The sequence below is a fragment of the Thunnus albacares genome, chromosome 18 (genome assembly GCF_914725855.1).
Source record: "Thunnus albacares chromosome 18, fThuAlb1.1, whole genome shotgun sequence".
NCBI classification, from domain to species: domain Eukaryota; kingdom Metazoa; phylum Chordata; class Actinopteri; order Scombriformes; family Scombridae; genus Thunnus; species Thunnus albacares.
In genome coordinates this window covers 12,407,774-12,430,965 of record NC_058123.1, presented here as the reverse complement: position 1 = coordinate 12,430,965, position 23,192 = coordinate 12,407,774, and the positions used below count along the sequence as shown (strand labels likewise).

The following is a 23,192-nucleotide window of genomic DNA, read 5'->3' as shown; positions in this document are numbered from 1 at the left end:
CTTTGTTATTTTTACCTAGTGGGCTTCACATTAGAATTCAGTTTTAACATTCAGCAGCTTATTGCCAGATGTATGTGTATCTTGCCCACACATTATACAAATTGGATGCCTCTTGATGTAAAGTATATTAATGCTAGTCAGGTTTGATGACTATCTGATATCCTCAGGTCTAGGTCATCAGAGAGCTTCATCAGCACTTCAGGCATACATGTTTCATTTATTGGAATGGGTCAATCTTCATGTAGAAGTTGTGGTTGTGCACATGTGCATACTGTACCTGCATACAGTGGTAGTAGTATATATAAGTGAGATATTGTCTGCTACTGTTGGTTGAGCAATGCCCTGTGTACACATGTACTGTATGTATGTGTTTATTTATAGTAGAATAACATGGAATAAGAATAGTTGTTGGCTCAATTTTGGCTCCGACAAAGCAAAGTGAAGTGCGCAAAGGTTAATGAAATGATCATACATCCATCTTTCACTGTTCAGGGTGGCCTCTCCCAGTATGCAATGGGCCAGAGGCAGAAGCCTGGACAGGTCATCAGTCCATCATAGGTCTCAAACAAGCCTGTGATCGTAAACATATTCGACTGAGACGCCTAAGGATGTCAGCCCACGATCACGGACGTCATGTGCTGACAGTCAGGTAGCTTGGCAGCGAGACAGATGGTACTGGTGTTTCACTCTTGCTGATCACAAAACTCACACTCAGCAGGGTGTCTCAGTGTTTACAGAGATGATCATTCAACCAGAGAACAGAGTTCAAGAAGCCTCCGTGGTTCAGTTTTGACACTGATCCTACACTTCTCTAAGCTTCAATAATGTGAAGTATGTTGTTCTATTGACCTCATTTGGGACAAAAAATAGGTTATGCTGGAGGAATATGTTCAGCATCATCTTTGCAATGGAAGATTTCTGCGTGGGTTCTGGCTAAGTTGGGTGACAATGGACCCAGAGGTGGCTGGGTGCTTAGGCTGCTATTTATGTATTTATTGGGACCATGTACAGTGTTAAACATAGATGTTACCATGATGTACTGTGCCAGAGTTAGCTAATAGCTAATTTTCATCTCCAGTCCTTTCTGCAGATCACAATTAAAACATATAACAGCACAATAACAGACAGTACAAAGTACAAACAGTACAAACAGTACAAACCAAAAAACACACAGATGTGATGATATGATCCACATAGACAGATCAGAAATGTCACCCATGAGTCACGGGGGACTGGAGAGTTTCAGCAGGTGCACCTTTCACACTTTCTGTCAAACTACTTGGGCTCAGGAAAATTAAAAGAAAATCCAACAACAGCATAGATTTTTATCAACCATTCAATAATCATATCTGATCAGAATTAAATTGATAAAAAGGTTCCCATCCTGAGTTTAGATTCTGCTACAACAAAGTACATTTGTTCATTTACTTCACCTCAGTACAATTTTAATTTTAAAGGTTGATCATTTACTTAATTACAACAGTGTAAGATACTCTTACATGCTTATTTGACTTCATTTCAGAAGGGAAATTGCACTTTTTATTTACGTTTTACCAACACAGAAACTGACATTTTTCCTACGTAGTGAAATGCACAAATTGAACCGTGACGTCTCTGAACATCTTCACACTTTGCAGAAGGACTCTCAGAATAAAATCGGTACTTTCCCTATAGAAGCTGAGGTTGGGCCTCATTCTAATCAAGTGTGTTCATCTTGAATAACAAACTGAAAAGGAGAGGAGTCAGTGATGCTCTTTTCCTGACTTTGAACAACGGACAACACTGATAATGTCCTTATCGTGGAGGGCCAAACAATACATGCAAACATTGCTGATACAGTATTTCCTCTGATTAAGGTGCAACATAAACAGAGAGTGACAGCTCATCTGCCTTGTGCTCTGCTGCACATCAGATTGCATTACTTTCATCTAGATGTACCTGATAAACTGGCAACTGTGCGTATGATTTTAGAGGGAGTATTAATTAAGCAAAAAAACAACTTTAAAACAGTCATGCATTGATGCACAGTCACACAGATGAGTCAAGAGTCAGTGTTTTTTTTTATGATAGAAACTTTTAGCTACTGCTACAACACAAAGGAAACTGTAAGATAACGCTGTGAGTAACTGTGTAATTTCCTCAGATTGTCTTTTGAATCCAGTATCTGTATTAGATTTCAGAGTATCAGGCTATATAACCTCTTCACAAATGTGAACATGTGCTCCCAAGTTTGAGAAATTCATAGGAGGCTATGTGAACCAGCAATAATGACCAGGGTTGAATACCGGGAATAGAGATCCTGGTATTTCCTGGCAATTCTCATCAAAATCGGTTGCTTTTTGGAAACCGATTGGGCGAACACACGAGCACTCCCTCGGTAGTGCTCGTGTGTTCGCATACTAAAGAATATTGCATGTACTAAAACAAAGACGCCTTCTCCAAACCTCATTAACACTAACCATTGTAGCTTTTGTCCAACCTTAAGTTGTTGTTATTACAGCAATATAACTGGATCAACTTTTCTACTGCAATGATTTCTTCCATTTACGTTTCATGCTGAAATGGCCGTTCAGCACAGTTCAGCAGTGCTGGCGAAAATATGTCTTAGATTAAGGAAATGAAGCGAAGAGTGCAGAATCTGCAAATATAATCTATGCAAATGGTTGTGGTTTAATCAGATCAAATCAAAACAGTAGGGCTAATTGCAGAGCGATATTCAACAGGTGGAGCATGAGAGCAGAAGATTGCCCTGAAAGTTACAACTAAATGTCTCACAACCATTCACCCGAATCGTTCTGATTTGGTATGAATTCAAACCAAAGAAATAACACACCAAAAGATGTTCAGGCTCTCTCATATAACCACTCGTAAGAGCATATGCTGAAAAACAGTGGATCAAATGATTCAATATGGTTGGTACGGTGTTTTTTTGTCACCTGAGAGGTTGTGTACTTCAGCAATATTTGTCATTCTACTAAAAAAATGTCTCCACATAATTTAACAAATTTGAAAACATGTGTCTGCAATTTGGGATGATTGAATAAATGTTGCTTTATTTTGTTTTATAATTACAGTTCTGTTCTTAAAATCAAACTTCATTTATGGCAAAAAAAAAAAAAAAAAATCCAGGAAATAATCATTTTAAAATTATGGAAAGCCTTCAACTCATCATTTTATTAGTCTGGAAGTTAAGAGACAAAAGCAGAAATGGAACAAACGGAAATACTAGCAAGCTGCATAAGAGCGGTGTGATTGCAGTGTCATTTATGTCAAATAGAAATGACATATGAACGGATTAATAATTTGGAATAGCAGTGAAGCTGGATAGAAGTGATAATTGAAGCATATGAGTGTATGGAGCAGTTGGGCCTTTGTATGTGGGTCCCTGTATGAGAAGAATGAAGAAGGCAGAACAGGAGCAAGCTGAGGACAAAGGAAGGAAGGAAGGAAAGGGCATCCTGGGAAAGAGCTGTGACCAGAGTATGCAGCTGATGGGCTGTGCTCTCTGTCTTGGGGTGTAATGCCAGAGGTGAATAATGAACTGGAGAGAAGGAAACAAGTGAATGGGAAAACTGAGGCTGATGTGCAACTCTGCCATAAAAAAGTCAACTGAGGCTTTTGCTTCAAATGTTGGGAGCGTGTTGCGATTTGAGCTGAAATACAAGTTAGATGGAGGAGATGGAGGACTGGGTCTGACTTTAATTTTTTTAAAAAGTAGGTAAAAAGAAACATTTCAATTACAGTATGTTAAGTGGTCACAATGGGGAGCAAACTGTGTGAAAGAAGAACTGGTCTTTTTTGTGATATTGCATTTACATGTAAGATTTATACATACTGTTCACACCATCCACATGTGACTTATACATGTGATTGGTTTCTCTGACATATATCACGCTGTAGGTAGCTTGAAGAAAATATTATATCCTCCCATCTTCTACCCACTCAGCTTGTATGAGTGACAGGTGAGAGAGTTTTCCTCAGCTGCTCAGAAATAACCTTGAAAGCAAACAGCAATGGTGATACACCATAGGGCTGCAAAGTATTTAAGCATTTTGTCTGTTAAGTGCTGGATCCTACTGAGATACACATAATTAATTAATTGGTTTGGTATATTTCTATAGTGACGTTTTTGAGTATTTTACATAGAATACCAGTTTTGTCTACACACATTTCCTGTGTGCCTGCTCTGGTCATTGCTGCTGTGTTTTGTGGTGTGGATCTCTAATCAGCTTACCTCCTTGGGCATCAGCTTCTGGCCGACGGCACAAAAGGCCATGCTGGGACCACCAGAATCCTTCCTGGGCCTCTCACTACCCCATTAAATAACACAAACATACCGATACACACAAATGCACACACACACCTCTTGACAATTTTGACAGTGCAGGTCATACAGTCTGTTAAGTAATTAAATGGAGGTTATAAAGAAATATAAAACTTTATACTTTTCATTAAACCTCCAAATTTACCTCTAATCATTTGATAAAACAACTGAAATCTTTATTTATTTTACTCTTCTATTAGTCTTCCACGAGCTCATTTTATCTTTGAACTCATTAGTTGTATTTTTTATTTTTTTGGTCTTAGCACTCTGCTAATCATTTATATTCCCTATTTTTGGCTGCCTACTTTTTTTTATAAGTAAAATACATGCTACATACTTTCTTTAATTTTCATTTAAGGTTCCCAACTGTTATAAAAGTAAGTGAAGTGTATACTGAACACAGTGATACACAGAATGAGGCCAACTAAAAGGAGCAGTACAAAGCATCTAATGGACAGTGTTGGCAATTTAGCTGAAAAATGTAATCAACTATTTATTAATTGAAAAATATATGATTACACAACAGCATAGGTAACTTTGCCAAGCAAACAAAATGTCAAAGTAATGAAGCGTTACTGGGATGAGTATCTGTAAAATCTGTAAAAGCATAATCTCTTACAAACCATCACTTACGAGAAAAGTTGACACATTACTATATTGTACCACGAAATAATAGTAGTGTGGACGTAATTCATACATAAAATTCAATACCTCGTAATTATGGATCACAGCATAGAGGCATACAGTGAGGGGGCAGACGGGGTTGGTTGATCAGGAAAATGATATGTTTCAATTTTAGGCTTTTGGTCTTTTGAAGAACAATAAAGCAGAGGGGAGAAGAGACAAGAGAGGTATTGTTAGTGCCAACCTGCACAATTTCATTCTTTAATCAGGAGATCAATAACCATCTGCAGATTGCAGTGTTTTCATAAAACTGAGATAGCATTTCCTACATTTCTGAGAATATCAGTGTGAACACCCAGTGAAAGTTTTGCTATCTGTTGCATTTTTGTAGATAGTTGAGAAAGGGTTCAAGTTTCTGGGTCAGTGCTGCGGGTAGGCCACGTCAGGCCATTGTGAGGTGGGCCTTTCCACTTTGTGTGTGACTAACACATTGATTGCAGAGATGAGAAGGATGTGTATGTGATGACCCCTTTAGATTAGAAAAGATCTTGTATGCATTGTGTGTTTGTGAATGTACTGTATGTGTGTATGTGCACTGTCCTTATTTCTTGATTTCATTATTACTTGATTCCTCATTTGTTGAACTAAAATTTTATGCTATTTCTTAGGAACTTCTCAGGAAAAAGCGCTCTTTCTCACTGCACTCGGTCAGCTACTTGTACCACAGCTCTTTTTGGGTTGATTTTGTCATTTGACAGAGATAAAAGTGTCTTCCAAATGACAAAATGTAAATGTAAAATTAAAATTTATTTTTGCTAAGAAATTACAAAAAAGAATTCTGAGACATACTGAGATATAAATATAGATATAGTAATTAAATCAGTGACACGACCACCACAACATCCAACTTAATCCGTTACTACAAAACCCACAAAGAAAGATGCGTGAATGTGTCTTTTTAGCTGACTTATTGACTGGTCAAACGTTATCTAGAAAGCTAACATTAAGTTTAAGTTATGTTAGACTTGGCTTCAAATTATGCATTTTATTGTATTGTGCACACGCGCAGTAGATCGGCCTCTATTGATTGTAGTGTCATGACCACACGATCACAACAAATTGGAAGCACCCTCTGATTACAAAATTTACGTCACACAGACCTAGCTGTTCTCTGTAAAAAATAAAAAAACATCTCACAGGACACATGTCACTGATAGACACCCTCACTCCATCCTGAGAGTTTCAGCAGCTCAAAGTTTTAATGAATTTGCAGTAAAGAAAAGATGGAAGGCCCCATGGACATACAAAGCTCCTGAAGTAGGAATTTATTTGTATTGTTGATTGTTATTGTTGATTGATATTTGTGTTGTTGATTGCTAGGCTTGCATTATTATATGATGTACAGTTGACTTATATTTTGTTATTTGAGTTGTTGAAATATTTATAGCAGTAAGCCTATTTATGATGTTTTATATTTTGAATATACATGCACAACTTGACTATATTTTGTTGTTAAAGTATTTACCCTGATATTTTGATCAAACTACACCTAGACCTATATTAAAAAAAATTATTGCAGTAATACACTAATACACCCCTTCTTATCTGGCCCACAAATTCATTTTAATTTTTTAAGATGGTCCCGTCAGAGATTGAGTTTGACAGCCCTGGTCTAGGTAAACCTCGCTCCTGTCTATAATGTGTATGATTCAGTAGTCTTGTGGGAAACCCTGCTAACATTAGCAAGCTATGCTAACTGGCTTCCAATTTCCAAGTAGAAGACAAACTTTACAGCACAGTGGATCCTCCCGAATTATTGAATGTGGTAAAGGGGCAGAGCACTTAATTTGCTAACAGTTGATAGTCAGTGCTATGGATATAGGGGCTTGTTGAAAAAGGGTTAAGAAATATATTTTGTTTGCAGGTTTTACAGCATGACGTTCTCCAATTAGCACACCGCAGTTTACAGCAGGTCTCTTAACCAACCGCTGCCTTATAAAACACCCGCCCAGAGGCTGAAACTGTTTCCACAGATATGTCAAAAAAACAATTATATCCTTGTTTGAAAAATGGAAAAATATGCACAATAGCTGCAGCATCATATTATTGTACTTTATAATTCCTTACACAAAAAGTGTAGCCTAGCATTGCCAGGCTAATTCACAAATGAGTATTATTTGCCAGAGAAAATAAAACATGAGCTCAGCAGTTTGGTCTCAGGCTACAGAAACTCAGAAGAATTCAAATTTCTTTTTGACTTTAATAGTTGTGGTCTGGTGTACAGTGTTTCCTATTTCCAACCAATCTGGATAACATTACAAAGGCCTACTTGAAGTAATTGATTAAGAATTTCTGATGTGGTTGTGGGACATTTCACTAGTTGCTATGGTGACACATAAGCACTTCCCTTTTGCGTCCTGTTAGATGAGACTTCACAGCAGGTAACTGATAAGAGTGTGTGTGTGTGTGTGTGTGTGTGTGTGTGTGTGTGTGTGTGTGTGTGTGTGTGTGTATGTGTGTGTGCGTGTCCTGATGCAGGTGTATTCAAGTGTGTGCGTGCACAGCAGCCAGTACAGTCAGACACACTCTCACCAGTTTCCCTTTACTCTTTCCATGTCTTCATCCCTCCACCCCTCCCCTCCTAATGCCTTTCCTGGCCGCCTGAGAAGCGGAGGCGCAGCCTGGTGGCGTTGACCTCACCCTTAGACCCCCAGGAGACACTGACCATTACTGTGCTTCCGGCTGTCTCACAGTCCAGTCCAGTTATCCCTGCTCAGACTGAAATAGCATCGGCTACATCCTCTGCCTATTAGCAGTCACATATGCCCTTACCACTGTCACTATCATTGTTGACGACTTACAGCACTTGCTTTACAAAAGTGAAAATCAAACAGGAACAGGAAAGGCAGAGGTGTGATGGCGCTGAATTTTCTCAGAGTAAGCAAATTGGTTCTCTTTTACAATGTTGATAATGTTAATATATTTACTTTTCATTTCATATTTATTTCTATTAACCATTTCAAGACAATGAGCTGTTTCTAGAGAGAGATAAATGAGACATACTGGAACATGAGGTTTAACATACGGGAAATGGGGCATAACTGTGTACAAATCTTGTTCATCTTCCGCACTGACGCAGTGGAATGAGGTCACCTCTGAGTCTGAGCTGAGTTGATCCATCGCCGCTGGATTATGTTTGACATGGCTGAGGAGGAGGATGAGGTTATGAAGTGACATGGAGAAAGAATAGGGAGGAGGTAATACAAGAAAGCCAAGTCTGGACAAAATGATTTAATAATGGGTTTACAGCTAAATATCCCAAATGGAAATCTGTCAATATCTATATTTCTCTCAGGGTATGAATGCGCTGTAAAAGATGTTATTTATCTTTGAGAAAACTGCCCAAGATTTACAAAGAAACGTTGGGAAATGTTGTGAAGGAGCTAGAGAAGCATAGTTGTTAAAGCATCTGGGTTGTCCTGTGGGCCTAGAGGTACGTGGGTATGTGCGTGATCCGCAACCACAGTTTCAAGTGGTTGTCTCCAGATGTGTATTCTTAGCACAAAGTGACAGAATCACGTCTGGCTCAGTTGAGACAAGTGTCTGTACAGAGCTGGTTGTTGTACGGAGGACTGTGAAGCCGCAGGTGGCAAAACATACGATATGAGGCTGGCAGGCAGGAAGGGAGGGAGGGAGGGAGGAGGGGTGTTCAGGGTTTCGTTATCAAATCGCCTCATAAGACTGGAGGATGTAATAGAGAATCAGCATAGGTTCATTTACAGATTGATGTACAGTAAACAGAGTATGCAAAAAGGTGAGAAAACTGTAAAATAGAGGTGCATTGTGAGTGAAAAAGCCAAAAAAAAGAAATGTTGGGAGAGAAAATAGATGTTGGGTCATGCATACTGTAAAGGTTGTACATCTAGTTGTGTCTGGTTTACTACTGAAAGAATGAAGATCGGACTTAAGATTATAAAAAGTTAAAAACACACATTCAAACAATGTCTGGCAACACACTTTCAGTATCACATACACTGTGATGTCCTGCCCTATACATAGAACATATATATATATATATATACATATATATAAAACATATATGTGTATGAAATATCAGTGTTGTAAAAATATTTGTCTTGAATGATATACATGTAGAGTAGGAACCACTTACCTAAATCAACTGCTTAGAAGAACATGGAAAAGTAGTATTTTAAATCATTAAATTTTAGGACCGAAAATTGAATATGGTTCTAACCCCTTGCTGTTTTATAGTTTTTATGTTTCCAGTAGTACAACTGCAGTTTATTTTGGAGCAAACAAAATAAGAAGCTAGTAGTTAAGCGAGAGCAGAGACAGCCCACAAGACAAAGAAAAAACTGCCACCTACAGAAACTAAAGGAAATGATTGTATCACTTAGGCAAACAGTGCCTTTTGTTTAATAGGTTAAAAGTGAAAGATTGACTCATGTTCTTATAAAAAACACATTATTTCCTTCCAGATATTCTGTGCGTCATTAACTTATTGTACTTTTAATTGGATAGCAGACTGTTTAACGTCACTTTTGCTGCAGGTTTTTGGTCTTAGATGGCAGTGTAGACCGAGAAACTCACTGATACTCCCTGACTAAATAATTGACTGACTACCTGCATCACAGACTGACTGTTTCTCTCATGGTCAAATATAACAAACACCAACTGAAACATACATAACGATTTGAAACTGAACCATTAGAAACTCAACAAGCCTAATGACGAATGCAGGAGTAATTTTTGCTGGAGTTAGCGGAGCCCCTGAATCATTCATTTTGAGCCCCGCACTCAAAACTTTCCCAAAAATGAATTGAACCAAAACTGTTTATGCATTCATTTCATATACACTGTGGCACATTACATTCTGCATTGCAAATGGGGGTGCAGGTAATGAAGCTTATGCACTGTGAAAAGGCCAATTACTCTAGTGTGTGGTGGCTTGGACTAGAGTGTGCTTGGGCTCCCTCCAGGCTAGAGACAGAACCTAGTAAACACCTCATCAGCTGATGAGACACACACACACACACACACACCCACACACAAATGCATGTTGCTGAAGATCCTCATGCCTATTGTGACACACAAAAACACACACTCCAATGAAACTGTCATACATATACAAGTCACGTGCATGTAAACATAAATATAAAAATGAAGCTGTGTATACAAATGACAAAAAAATCTATCTGCATATTCACAAAAAAGTAACATTGTCAGCGGATGACAAGAGGAGAAGTGGAGAAAGATCCCTTCTTTGTGTCTTCTAATACTTGAGATGTTTGCTGTCTTTTTGCCATATTGCTTTCCTGTCCTGAACGAGGACTTGTTGTGACTTGTTTTATGTATACACATGATAAAGGTTTTTCTTTCCCCCACCGGAGACACGATAAAATCTATAGCCGAGAAAAATAAAAAATGCCGGAGATGAGAGGAAAACTGAGGAGACAGGAATAGGGGGGCAGACGGGAGAGGAGAGACGTGCAGCAGGAGGCCACTTGTGTCACCAGTTGCAGAGGGTCATGGTGGGGGAGGTGAAAATTAAAGCATGCAGGCGGCGTCTTGCACCTCAGCCCAGACTGAACCCCCCTCCCTTGCCCTCAGTGGTGTAGGTGGCCTGTGTGTGTGTGTGTGTGTGTGTGTGTGTGTGTGTGTGTTTGTTTGACGGGGGGAGGGATATCTCAGGGGCACGGACATGCACAGGTGAGTCACAGGTGTAGCCGCTGTCATGCGTGCTGCATATTTCAGGAATATCATCAGTGGGTGGAGGGGCACTTGAGCATGGGGCGCGCCATGTGCTTCCCTGCTTATCAGACAAATTATTCTGATGTCTCATTGTGTAGGGCAGGGAGTGTGGACTGGAATTAAGCACAGAAGTATGTCGAGAGGCACCCGTGCAAGAAGAAATATTAGCTGCAATCACACTCTTTACGCTTTAAAAGAAGAGGGCTGGTCTGTTTGTCAGCAGTCATGTTTACATGCGCATGAAATATATGCTAATATGGTTTGTTTTGGCTCTGCACACAGTTTTTTGAAGAAGCTGAGGGAAAGATAGCAAGTGTCACTTTTGGAGGTTAGAGGAAACAAAATTTTAATTACATGCAGTATGTAGAAGGATGTGCAACATAGTGTATGTAATGAAAATTAATGTAATGCAAGTATATAATGCATACAGGTTTGTAGAAGGATATGTGAAAAACAAACATAATTGACAACATTTAACATAACATTGTATATGAACAACATACATTATACATTCTGCAGTTTTAATATGTATTACATTAATTTACAATCAACTTGCGTGCCATTTCCTACATAGCAGTGCAGTAAAATTATCATCATTATTATGATGTCTTTATTTATTTTCTACAAATTATGTTAGAAACTGCTCTAGGAACAAGTGGAATTATAAAAATATAATTAAAAAAATATTTTTAAGTCCATGAAACTAAATTACATGTTTATGAGATTATATTTTTTGAAACATAACGAGACAGAAAATTAAAATTTTCAATACAACTGGATTTGTAAAGTAAAAAGCTAAAAAAAATGACAAATAATACATGGATTTTATTTGAATACACACTTAGTCAAGTCAAGTTTATTTAAAGAGCACATTTAAAAACAACCAGTTGACTTAAGTGCTGTACAAATTACAAGTGCTGCATACTTACACATATAGCAACAATAATTTAACCCTGTATACAAAATTACAACAGCAAATTATAAGGATTTTTTTCAGACAAGAAAAGTAATGTAATCAACATACTGTGAACATGAACAACATAAAGTGTGTTTTAACATTCTGCCATTTTAATATGTATTACATAGTTTAGATAAGATTACTGGTTTAGTATCATATGTTTTAGTATAATGTTTAGGGCAATAGTCCAAAATACACAAAAACTGTATGTAAAATACAAAGTACTGAAATTGTACAATTTACAAACTACATATGTAAGATACAGTAGTGAGTACATGCAGTAGTGAGTAAGCCTGTGATGAGCACTTGGAGGTTTTATGCTGCACAGATAAAAAGTAAAATCCAGCTCCCGACTTCCTTTGGGAAAATTATTCTTTTGCATTAAAACCACAGATTCCCGACTCCAGCACTTCACCAGAATTATTAGTCTGCTTTGGATTAGCATGAGTAGAACAAATTGCATAATCAGGCTGTTACCCTGCTAGAAGTTAAAATGTGTCTGGAAAACGGCTCATAGTTTAAAGAAAAAAAAAACTGAAAAATTGAAGCTGATTTGTAAATTTCATGTAAATCATGTAAGAAAAAAAAATGTTCATGTGGAGATGAAATGATCAGAGAACATTTCACTCCACCCTCCAGCCGTGTGTGTGTGTGTTTGTGTCTTTATGTCTGCGTGTTTGTTTCATTCACATCCTATCTTGACCTATGTGACTCAGCATGGGTTTTTGTGGTCATATAATCGGGATGCCCTAGCACATAAACCATAATCATCTCCCTTTCCATCTCTCAACATTAAAGGCCACTCATTTTTTCTACCATGTAATAATAGGGAACTTCCAATTCATGCCTTACAACGGCTTGTAACTTTGTACAAATCACATGCCCATCAAAAAGCTGGCGCTTCCCCGTTAGTGTTTATTTCACTTGCTCTGGAGGCTACGAGAAGTCAAAATAACTTGAACAGAATTCTCAAAGATGTTCTGTAAATTTGGTCAGTTAAGTCAGTCAGTTGGCGTTGATATCAAAAGGGAGTGAAATTGGAATTGAGAGGGATGCGGATCAAGAGGAAGGCAGGGGTGGAAGAGAGGGACGGATAAAAACAGACAGTGAAGGTCAGTGTTGTAGACAGAAGGAGTGACAGGAGACGAATCTCTGAGAAACACTCCAAATAAAGCAGCGAGAGGGGAGGGAGGAGGGAGTAATCTCTGCCTCACCAGAGGAGAAGAGGGTGGGGAGAGCTTGGACCTCACTGCATACACACATACACACACACACACACAAAAACACACACACAGACGCGTTTCCATGCAAACAACTTGGCCATGCCGGGCGGTTAGGTGGGAGGATGTAAGGGAGAGGGCTACACCCTTGTGCAAAGCTTTGTTGTGTGACACATAGACAGCCCACCCTAGCATTCCCACCCCTATATTTGGCCTTGAATACAATTGCAGGTTTGAGAGTGACAAATCGGACTGGGGCAGGCGGGTAGGCAGGCAGACTCAGGTGAGGACAAGGGCAAAATAACATGAATAGAAGGGGAAGCCGCTATAGGGGAAAGGCTGTTTTGCAACAATATGATAGATTAGAGATTTTGTGGATTATATATTGGGCAAATTGATTTTTAAATTGTTTATAAGCTTAAAAATTATGAGCAAAAAGGTGCTATATTCAAAATTTCAGACCTGGTCCAACTAAATACTTATTAGCAGGTGTAAATCTTAGAAGAGAGACTTGTGTCTATCTGTATTCAGCCTGTAATGGATTTCTGTTAACCTGCTAACCATAATTGAATGAATGCTGGTAAAGGCTACGGACGCCTGTGACTCTCAAACATATAAATAAAAGCAGATTATACACAGTGTGCAATCAATGTGATGCTTTTTCTGAATATGTTTCCACACATGTGGGTTTACGATGAACTTTTCACCCCTTTTGTCATTGTGGTTCCAATACAAATCAACTTGTTTCACATTTTTTTTATAGTCAGGTGCCATTTCACCATTATAGTAGCATAGTGAGCTCCCTTATTCTGTCTTTCTTAGTTCCTTTCTGAGTCCTTGATAACACGGATGTTAATACGCAGAAATTATGTATTTTGAATTTATGTGCTTGAGTTTAACAATTCAATGTGAGCAACTTTGTTTTTACTCATAATTTTAGATCTGAAAGAAATTAAATCTATGAAACTTGAATACAGTTTTTTGAATACTAACCTTTAAAAAAAACCTTTTCACAACTTGAAATTACCCTCTAGAAAATTCAAAGAGGGAAGTTCAAAGAAAAATCAAAGTAAAATATTTCCATACGATAAATTCAGTGGTGCTTAATCAGTACTGATTAAATTTCACAGTTAGGTGTTTAATGCTTATAAAATTCAAATTGTTATGGTCTTTCTTTTATTCCATAGTTATACTATATGATCTTATTTCTATTTTTCTTTTGTCAGGGGTTTAAGGATAGAGGATGTTGTATTGCTCTACAGATTGTAAACCCCCCCGAGGTCAATTTGTGATATTGGGCTACACAAATAAAATTGACTTGACTCTTGTTTTAAGCATAAAGTCATGTTTTACGTCTGAATATGAAACTAAATTACATGCTACTGAGATATTTTCGCAGCATAGCCGGACATAGACAAACCAAGTTTTCTATCTAAAATGATCATTTTAAAAAATAAGTAGAAAAATAATAAGTAATAACTGAAAATAATTAAAAATGTAAAGAAACACAGTAGTTGTTGGAATGTACACATACACACACAGTAACAATAATTAAACCCTGCCTTCAAAATGAGAGCAGAAAAACACAACCCATACACACCAAAGAGCTGTCAGTGTGGCAGCCATGTTGGTGCCCTTGTATTGTTTTTTCATTTATTTTTCTACCCTTGTGCTACACGTTTCATCTGTGTGTGTAGTATAAGTGTATGCTTGTGCTGTGCTGTGTGTGTGTGTGTGTGTGTGTGTGTGTGTGTGTGTGTGTGTGTGTGTGTGTATGTGTAATTCGGTGCCTATGTATGTGTGTGTTAGGGTAATTATACAGTAGTGGACTGGTGGTGGGACAGTAAATCAACTGTAGAATGACTTGGATTGGTCCGCTCCGCCGGCAGCACTCCTCACCCTAACCGGTCATCAGGGAGGGATACACTCTTAGAATAAATACTGTGTGTGTGTGTGTGTGTGTCTACAGTATGTGCATGTGTGTGTGTGTGTGTGTCAGGGTGCAGGCATGTATGCGTGACTGTATACCTATCTAAGCACACATACTGTATGTCCCTCTCCACGTGTATTGTTCGCACATATTTTTGTCAGTATGAATAGGTATGTGTGTGTATATGAGCATCACGGATATATATGTGTGTGTGTGTGTGGTGTGTGTGCACATGCAGTATGGGCGTGTCCGTGCATGAGTGTGTTTGTATGCGCACAAATGTTGGTGGTGTGTCAGCAGAGTTCCTCACCCAAACAGGTCATGAAAAAAAAAGGGACTCTTGACTGCAGCCTTTTCGCCGCAGTGGCCACTCGGCCTGCAGCCATACGGTTAGCTGCTATTAAAAACACTCTCCACAACCCCACAGTGAAAGAAATATTTCAGTGCATCACTCACAATCTAAAAGCATTTCTCAAATTTTATGAGATGGCCCTGCCTACAGGAGTATAATCAGTTACAGTTGTTTATTTTTGTGTTGGTTGTTGTTATCTTATGTCTCACTTACCTCGTGTCATATCTAGCCATGCAGATAGTTCTGGTTTTATTTGTCCAGGTTTTGAGACAATTACTTTTTTTTTTTTTAATTAACTGCAATATGTCTTTTCAGAAACTAAGTCTTGGTCACTCTGGATTACCTACAGACCTCTCTGTAAACAATTTTCATAGGAGCTATTTCTTCAGAAGAAAGTGGATCCAATAAAATCTCTTCCCGGTGTGTGTTACATGTAATTTTTTTGAATGCCATGTATATTGAGACGTGTGTATGTGGCCTTATTTAAACTTGAGTACTGTGTTTGTATGTTTGTGTATGTGTGCATCTTTGTGATGATGAAACAGCCACTTCTGCCAACACACAGAACGTGACTGACTACAAAACCCTGAAATGTGAAACACAGGCATGTTCCAGCATGAGTCACAAACACACACACACACAAATAGACAGTCCAAATTATTGGAACCACCGATTATTGGCAATAAACACCAATCAGCTTGCTTACACATCGAGTCAGTGTGTGTGTGTGGTGTGAGTGTGAGTGTGTGTGAGTGTACCTCTTCCTTTACAAAGCATTAATGTGAAACTTGGATGCATATTTCTGTCTCCCTCCACATTCTGTGTGTTTTTGTACCATTTGTTCATGATGAAAAGAAACCACACACACCCCGTCCCTGCTGCACACACGACCCATAAAGCACCATGCGTTACTGTATGGGGGTGGTTCACTGAAGCCACGGCGCGCACACACACACACACACACACAAATTCAGTACTCTTGATCACGTCTTTTGCCACAGCTACAGCTCAGCCCCCAACCTCCTCTCACCATGACGACCATGGGCCAACCGCAGACACACACACACGTGCGCACACTTCTGCCCTGTCTCTCCAGGGCCATCATTAAGAGTCTGAATTTGGGGTGACGCCCCGCAGGTGCTTTAGCACTTTGTTCAGACGTTGTCCAGAGTTAAATCATAGCAGCCATGTCTCTCGGGTGTATTTCTTTATGTTGATTAATCCAGCGTACAGGTTCGTGCTGGACTATGTTGGTTTTTGAGATTGAAAGATTACAGTTCATATTAATGCACCACTGGAAACCACTTATATTCATACCTTTAAACTCATTTTCAAACTCAAACTTGTCACATATTTAGATTTAATTGCCTTTAAAGCGACATATAAGCTTGTATGTCTTACACTGATGCAGACAGTTTTAAAACAAACCCAGACTTCAGTTACTAAAGATATCTGCAAGGATAATGGTAAAACCATAGCAACCTGAGTGAGTTCAATGTGCGTGTGAATCAGTTGATGACAATGCTTGATCTATAAGTAAGTTTTATTTAAGTTAAAGAGTTCAAAGTCAAATATCAAGAGATATAAAAACCAGTTCTCACAAGCAAATTCTATGCACACTGTGACATTATCAAAAAAGAACGTGATATTTAAGGTGTTGGCAGACAAAATTAAAAACAACCTCACAGACAGGATCCACCAAATTTTGAAGGTACCAAATAAATGAATGAATATATATCTTATTTTTTATCTATTATTGTATATTTTATGTTATAACAATGGAATCTAATTTCCTTTCAGTTCTTATAGATCTATTTATTGTTTTAATTCATTTAACCATGATAATGATAAAGAAAATAACAGCAAAACACATAAACACAACAAAAACATATACATAAACATATTCAGTGATTAATGGACTTTTTTTATTTATATTGCTCACATTGCTCAATGAACTCACCTGCCCAGATTACAGAAGTCTGGAAAGTATAATTTTTAGCATCCGTGAGAAGTGAATGCATTAAAATGGAAAATGATTGCTGCCATGACACGTTCGCATGCACACATATGGAGTAAAGTGAGGAGTTTTAATTAAAAAAAGGTCCCGAGAAGCCCACAGTCTCTCAGCCTTGTGTGGGATGTAGTTTGGCTGGGCATGAACGCTGTATAACCAGACACACTCCTTTCATTCCCCCCCCCTACCCCCCACCCCCCCTCCCCCCTCCCAGACATGACACAAACAGGCGCGCGCACACACACGCACAGATGTTATGTTGGGTTATTTTAACACCCTACTCTGACCTGAAGGCCCCTTACGCTATCACTGTACAGTTCAGACAAGGTCAGTTAGTGGGCAGAGATTTCTGTTTTAACACCCCTAGTTGGTGTCCTCCTGCTCAACACATACACACTTACACACACAAGTGCGCACACACCCATACACACAAGGAGTGAATGTGAAACCATGTAGCCACTGCACGCAAAGAAATATGCATGGGAAAGCAAGTTCTGACAACAACACTTCAGTAATTTTTTTTTTTTTTTTAACCAAAGTTGAAGACAAACCTCAGTCATATCAGGAAACGTGAGCACAGTGTGAGAACTTTTCATTGAGAATCAATAAGAGAGACATATATGGCAAATTTACAAGTGATCTGTAAGCAATTTATACAAAGTGAACAATAGGAATTAACAAATACCATAACAGGCTTTCCCAAAGGAGGTTAAATGCAAATGTAAATGCTGTAAATGCAATTCCTCACAATTTTAAAAAAAAAAACTTTCCTTTTTGTCTCCACGTGACTGAAATGACTCCGATACTTATTCATGTCCAGACAGCATAATGCCCCTACGTAGCCCATAAATGAGAGCGACTAGACTAGATTAAACTGCCACCACACTGTCACGGGGGAGATGGTATAATTAAAAAAAAAAAAAAAGTCTCTGAGGACTGACGTAAATGAGCTAACTCTGCAGGAAACAAGTCATCGACATCTGTCACAAATGTACAAATGTTCAGACTAAAGTCATTTTAATAGATTTAAACAAACACATTACATCGTATTGGGTAGTGTCTGTTTTTGACAAGTGGTTACATAAGAATACAAATCAAGTAGGTTTTTTAATCCTCTTTACTTTATTAACTATATATTTTTACAGGGCAAAAAATATGACTTTTATCTAATGCTAATCACACATTATCTTGACTTTTCAAAAAGAGTCCTGTCTCACTACATTCAGCTATCAAAACTATTGTTGAAGGTCAAAAGTATGTTTCTCCCTCCCCATCCTTCCAACGTCCACCCTTCCCGGTATCCTCCTACACCTGATATCATTATCACCCCCCAAACCCCAACTCCTCCACCCTCCATCCCTAGGCTACCTGTCACCCTCCCTCCTACCCCTGCTGCTCGTGCCGTCTCTCTCACCTCTCCCTCTGGTACCTGACACATCTCTCACCCCTCCTACTCCCCTCTCTCTCTCTCCATCCTTTACTCTCCCTCATTGTCTTACCACCCTCCACCTTTTCATCTCCCTCTCTCTCTCTCTCTCTCTCTCTCTCTCTCTCTGCATATCTGTCCCCTCATTCTTTCAGTTCTGCTCACCCTCTAAGCTACCTATCACTGTCCCCGTGGCTCTTGCTGAACCCCTCCCTCTCCGTCCCTCTCTACTTTCTGACACTCTATGTGTCGCTGGTGAACTTCCTTCTGTGTTCCATCTGCCCCTTTCCCACCTCTCCCACTCCCTTCCAGCAGACCCACCTACTCAACGGGTGCTCACCATACATGCAGGCGGGCACACACACGGGCCCAGAGCTGTCAGCGCCCTCCTCGGACGGTCCGCGCTCTACCGCAGTTCAACAGCAGGGGGAGCGTCATGCTGCTGAGGACAAGACAGAGGGAGGGGGGAGAAAGCAGAGCGGCCCCTCGCCCTCTGCTCTTGGAGGGGGAGGCTGAAGGACGAAGTACAGAGCGAATGAATGGATCTTTTTTTTTTTTTTTTTTTTAAATGACTTATCTTTGAACTTATTATTATCTCTGTATCTCTGTTTTTATGTCTGATCCAAAAAGAGGATGAATTCACTCCTCTCTTCACTCAAGCACTTTTGTGCAGAGACCCTAAAATGACACAACTAAAATAAAATGGTTAGTGCGCTTGAACCCTTTTGGTCTTCTGAAAGTTGGCTTTGTTGGGGTTTACAAACCACAAAAAAAAAATCTGATTTAAGTGAAACTGAACCAAATTTACAGAGACACAAACCTGGTAAAAATGTTTTTTTTTTCTCACCACTTTATATGTCTTACTGTTCTGTCTGGTATGACCTCATGCTGCTGAGATCATGAGGTTTCGAGGTTTCAAATAATGCATCGTTTGCCGAGGTTGCGTGAGGATTCATCTCAAACAAGGTAACAAACCCCCCCTCCCAACCGGCATATAGGCATCTGTCTGTGAAAGTGTTTAAATAATGTGGGGCCATTTTTTTAAATTAACCTGTGTAAATGTTTTATTATTTTTGCCACATAGTTCAAAAAAAATTGTCTGACACAGTCTCAACAAACAAATTAACACTGTAGTTCCACATATAGCACTTATATAGCAGCACTTATTGCAGAGATACTGTATTGTGTTAGATCACATTAAATTGTTAAGTTTTTCATTCTATCCACCCCCCCTGTATTTGTAGGCTTCAATAGATCTATGACTTACAAAACATTATAATAGCACAGCAACATTCCTATGATCTGTCTACTGCCCCCACCTGCTGGTTAGAAAGCTATCATGTTTTTGTTACTCAACAAATTGAACCTTGGCCAATCTCGGTGTGTTTATTTGTCTGAGCGTTAATGTGTGTGTGTGTGTGTGTGCGCATGTGCGTTTTACACAAAGAGATGTTCAGTCACTTCCACCCACTTAGTTTCTCTCTATCTAGTTCACAGTGATCTTTCTCCCACACCTATCTCCTGCACCCAGTCAACCTAACAATAAAAAGCAAAACTGCAGCAGACCACTGCATCAGGGCCACTGGCCTAATGAACTTCACATACTGACAAGCACAAATAATCAGCCGCCCAGTTACAAAACCTGCACGTACAGTAATAACAGTTTGCTGGCCAGTGTTGTTTATATCACACCGTTGCTCTCCCAAGCCACAGGAGGGGAGAGTCTGTGACCTTAAGAGCTGTGGGGCCTGTACTGTCTAATTCCATGTTTATGGTTTTGCCTTTTATAACACACACAGACGGAGCTGCCCAGGCCACAAGCACACGGAAATATCATCATGCGCCCTCTCCACTGCTAATTGGTGCCTTGGTACCATCCCTCTGGTGAGGATTCAGCTTTGTGCCGGGCAACCTGAGGAGCAACGCCAATTTCAGCCTTAACTCTGCTTTCTCTCGCACCACGGAATTTACTGCACCGCCATCAAACCAACATTAAAATAGATATTAACAGCAAAGTTGACTTGAACAAAAGGAAAACTGACAAAATAAACTTGCACCGTGATGCATGTTCTTATATATTCTGCTGGCACGAAGAAATCTTACTGAGAGACTGAGATTTGTGCGACCTTGGTTGCTCACAGCATATACATTTCTAGCTAAGCACATTTAAAACAATGACATCTACATATAAAAGATTCAAATTCTGTCTCGTCTGTGGGTGTCTTTATATTGTCATTGAACACAGAGTGCTGAGAAGCTTACAGGGGAAAAAACATAAAGCAGAAAATAATGATAATGGATTTGTTTTTGTGAACAACTCTTTAAAGTATTGCACACTCTGCAACAAGTGTTTTTAGAACGTTGAAATTATATAGCAGTCCATCATTATGGTTTCCCTGGCAACAGTGCAAATTACTTTGAATCTTACCAACTTTTACAAGCTTCAGACAAACCTCAAACCTATTTGCAGTTCCAGAGAATCATTGATTTAAAAGAGATACAAGATTTATAAGACATAGCTGTTACTTTCTTATTCGTTTTCTGATATTTTCTGTCTGTCTTTTCTGCTACAGCTCAGATTCAGCTCACGATCAATGTGTGGAGATTTCAGGATAACAGCTCAACTCTCTAGAAAGCTATAGGTAGAGGACACATGAGAAGCGAGAATGGGAAATGGAGCATCTGCACAGAGAGAGCGCACAGAAGTATGGGAAGCAAATGGAAGGATGAATGGCTTGCGGTGCTGTGGGTGTTATGAAGAGGACAACAAAGTAATTATGGGATGACTAAGGATAGACACAGAACTGGGAGAGGGAGTGAGATGGAAAGGGAGACTGAGGAGAGGAAGAAGAAGAAGAAGAAGAAGAGGAAGAGGAAGAAGGGGGTGGGGGTACAGTGGGTGCAGAAACCTGCTGGAGTCTCCATCACGCCATGCTAGTTAATTAGCCTCTGACTGTGGTGGGAAACATATTTTTGCAGCCATCTGGAGCAGGGAGTAACTTTTCCCACTCAGCTGTCTGTCTACCTGACTGCTATCCGATGTATCTGCCTGGAAATTTATCCAAAGTTTAGTTCGTCTGTCTGTCTGTGTTGACCTGTCTCACAGTCTGATTCTCTGCCTTTATTTCTGCCTCTTTTACGTCTAACTGACTCTTGGAAGCTCTGTTGCATGTTTATAGACATGTATGTCGATATGTCAGTCAATCTGTTTTGGCTCCATCTCCCAGCTGTCTAATAATGACTAATGAACCTGACTGGTATACATATTCATAACATGGACACATACACGTAGCTGCACTTTTCTTATTATCCACAAGGGGTCATGATTACATTGAAATTACATCTTACATCTGCAGTCATTTGTGTTTTGAGGGGTAATCAGACAACTCGGTGTCATTCCTAATTACAGCTGTTGATAGTCTTGGTTTGGAAGTGTACATGTGCAATTCTGTGAGAAGTATTAGGCCAGAATTTTAGCTTGAGAAAACATGAATGACACATTTCCAGTAACATGGAGGGTATCCATTTTGAATAATCTGAATATGATTTTTTTTTTCTGTTTATTCTAAGAAGAGTCAGCTGCACATGTATAGTACCGAGATTCACATTCACACAGTATTCACACCTCAGATCTTCTTATTGTGTTGGTTATTGTTGGTTAACCAACTACTCTATAAACTACTAATCACCTAACAACAAATATCCTTCTGTCAAGGTTCTTCTATTTGGGGAGGGAAGGGGTAAATTATACGCCCACATTTTACATGTTAGAATGTGTTTAAGCTAGTTACGAGCAATGCAAAGACAGTGGAAGGGCAGTAAAGCATAATCACAAGTGAGTAATCTAAAAAATATGCTAAAAATACCTGCTGCTGGTGGCCTTTGCCAGAAGCATAAAAAATTGAAAAGAATGAAATGATTAATTCAACACAATAAAAAGATTAGCAACATTAAATCTGTTAACCTGTGACATAACTTCACCTAAACCAGCCAGGATACTGTCACATTATGGACTGTCGCCCTGCATATTCTCCCAGTGTTGGCATCATGCACTAATCGTTCAACATCTTAAAATGTGGACAGAAATTTGGCACAATATCTGTTTTACAGACTGAAAAATCTCAAAATGATCCTGTTGGTGGTGTTATTTTTTATTAAAAGCGGTTACATGGTTTGTCTGTGTTGAGTCTTCTGTATACTTATGATTTTTTAAAAAAAAAAATAATTTCACAATTAATGAAAAAATGTAATATTAGAATGGCATTAGAATGTCCACAACAAGTATATATTGTAGGCTAGTTGCAAGCAAAATATTCCTGTCATAAGGACCATAAACTTTATAAACAATGCACCCTAAGGCTGTATCTTTCTCTCGTTAGGAAATACAGCCCTTTTTGCACATGGTTTTACAGAGACATGCAGAAACAAGCGAACAAGAGGGCCATATCTTTTTTTTAATATTACATCCCTCTGATAGCTGGCTATTTGGGCTACCATAATGAATTTAAAGATTTGTGTAAGGCTGAAATAGCTGCTGGAGTATTTTTTTTTTAAGTTGGATAAAAATGTTTG

General features: G+C 39.0%; 1 long non-coding RNA gene across 1 annotated transcript; it reads left to right on the top strand.

Annotated features, from left to right (window-relative positions):
• The first annotated feature begins 18,841 nt into the window (after positions 1–18,841).
• LOC122968671 lies at positions 18,842–22,794 on the top strand. The gene is made up of 3 exons (XR_006398863.1): positions 18,842–19,586; positions 20,420–20,504; positions 21,194–22,794. It is a non-coding gene; the product is annotated as an uncharacterized LOC122968671 (long non-coding RNA).
• Positions 22,795–23,192: the final 398 nt, after the last annotated feature.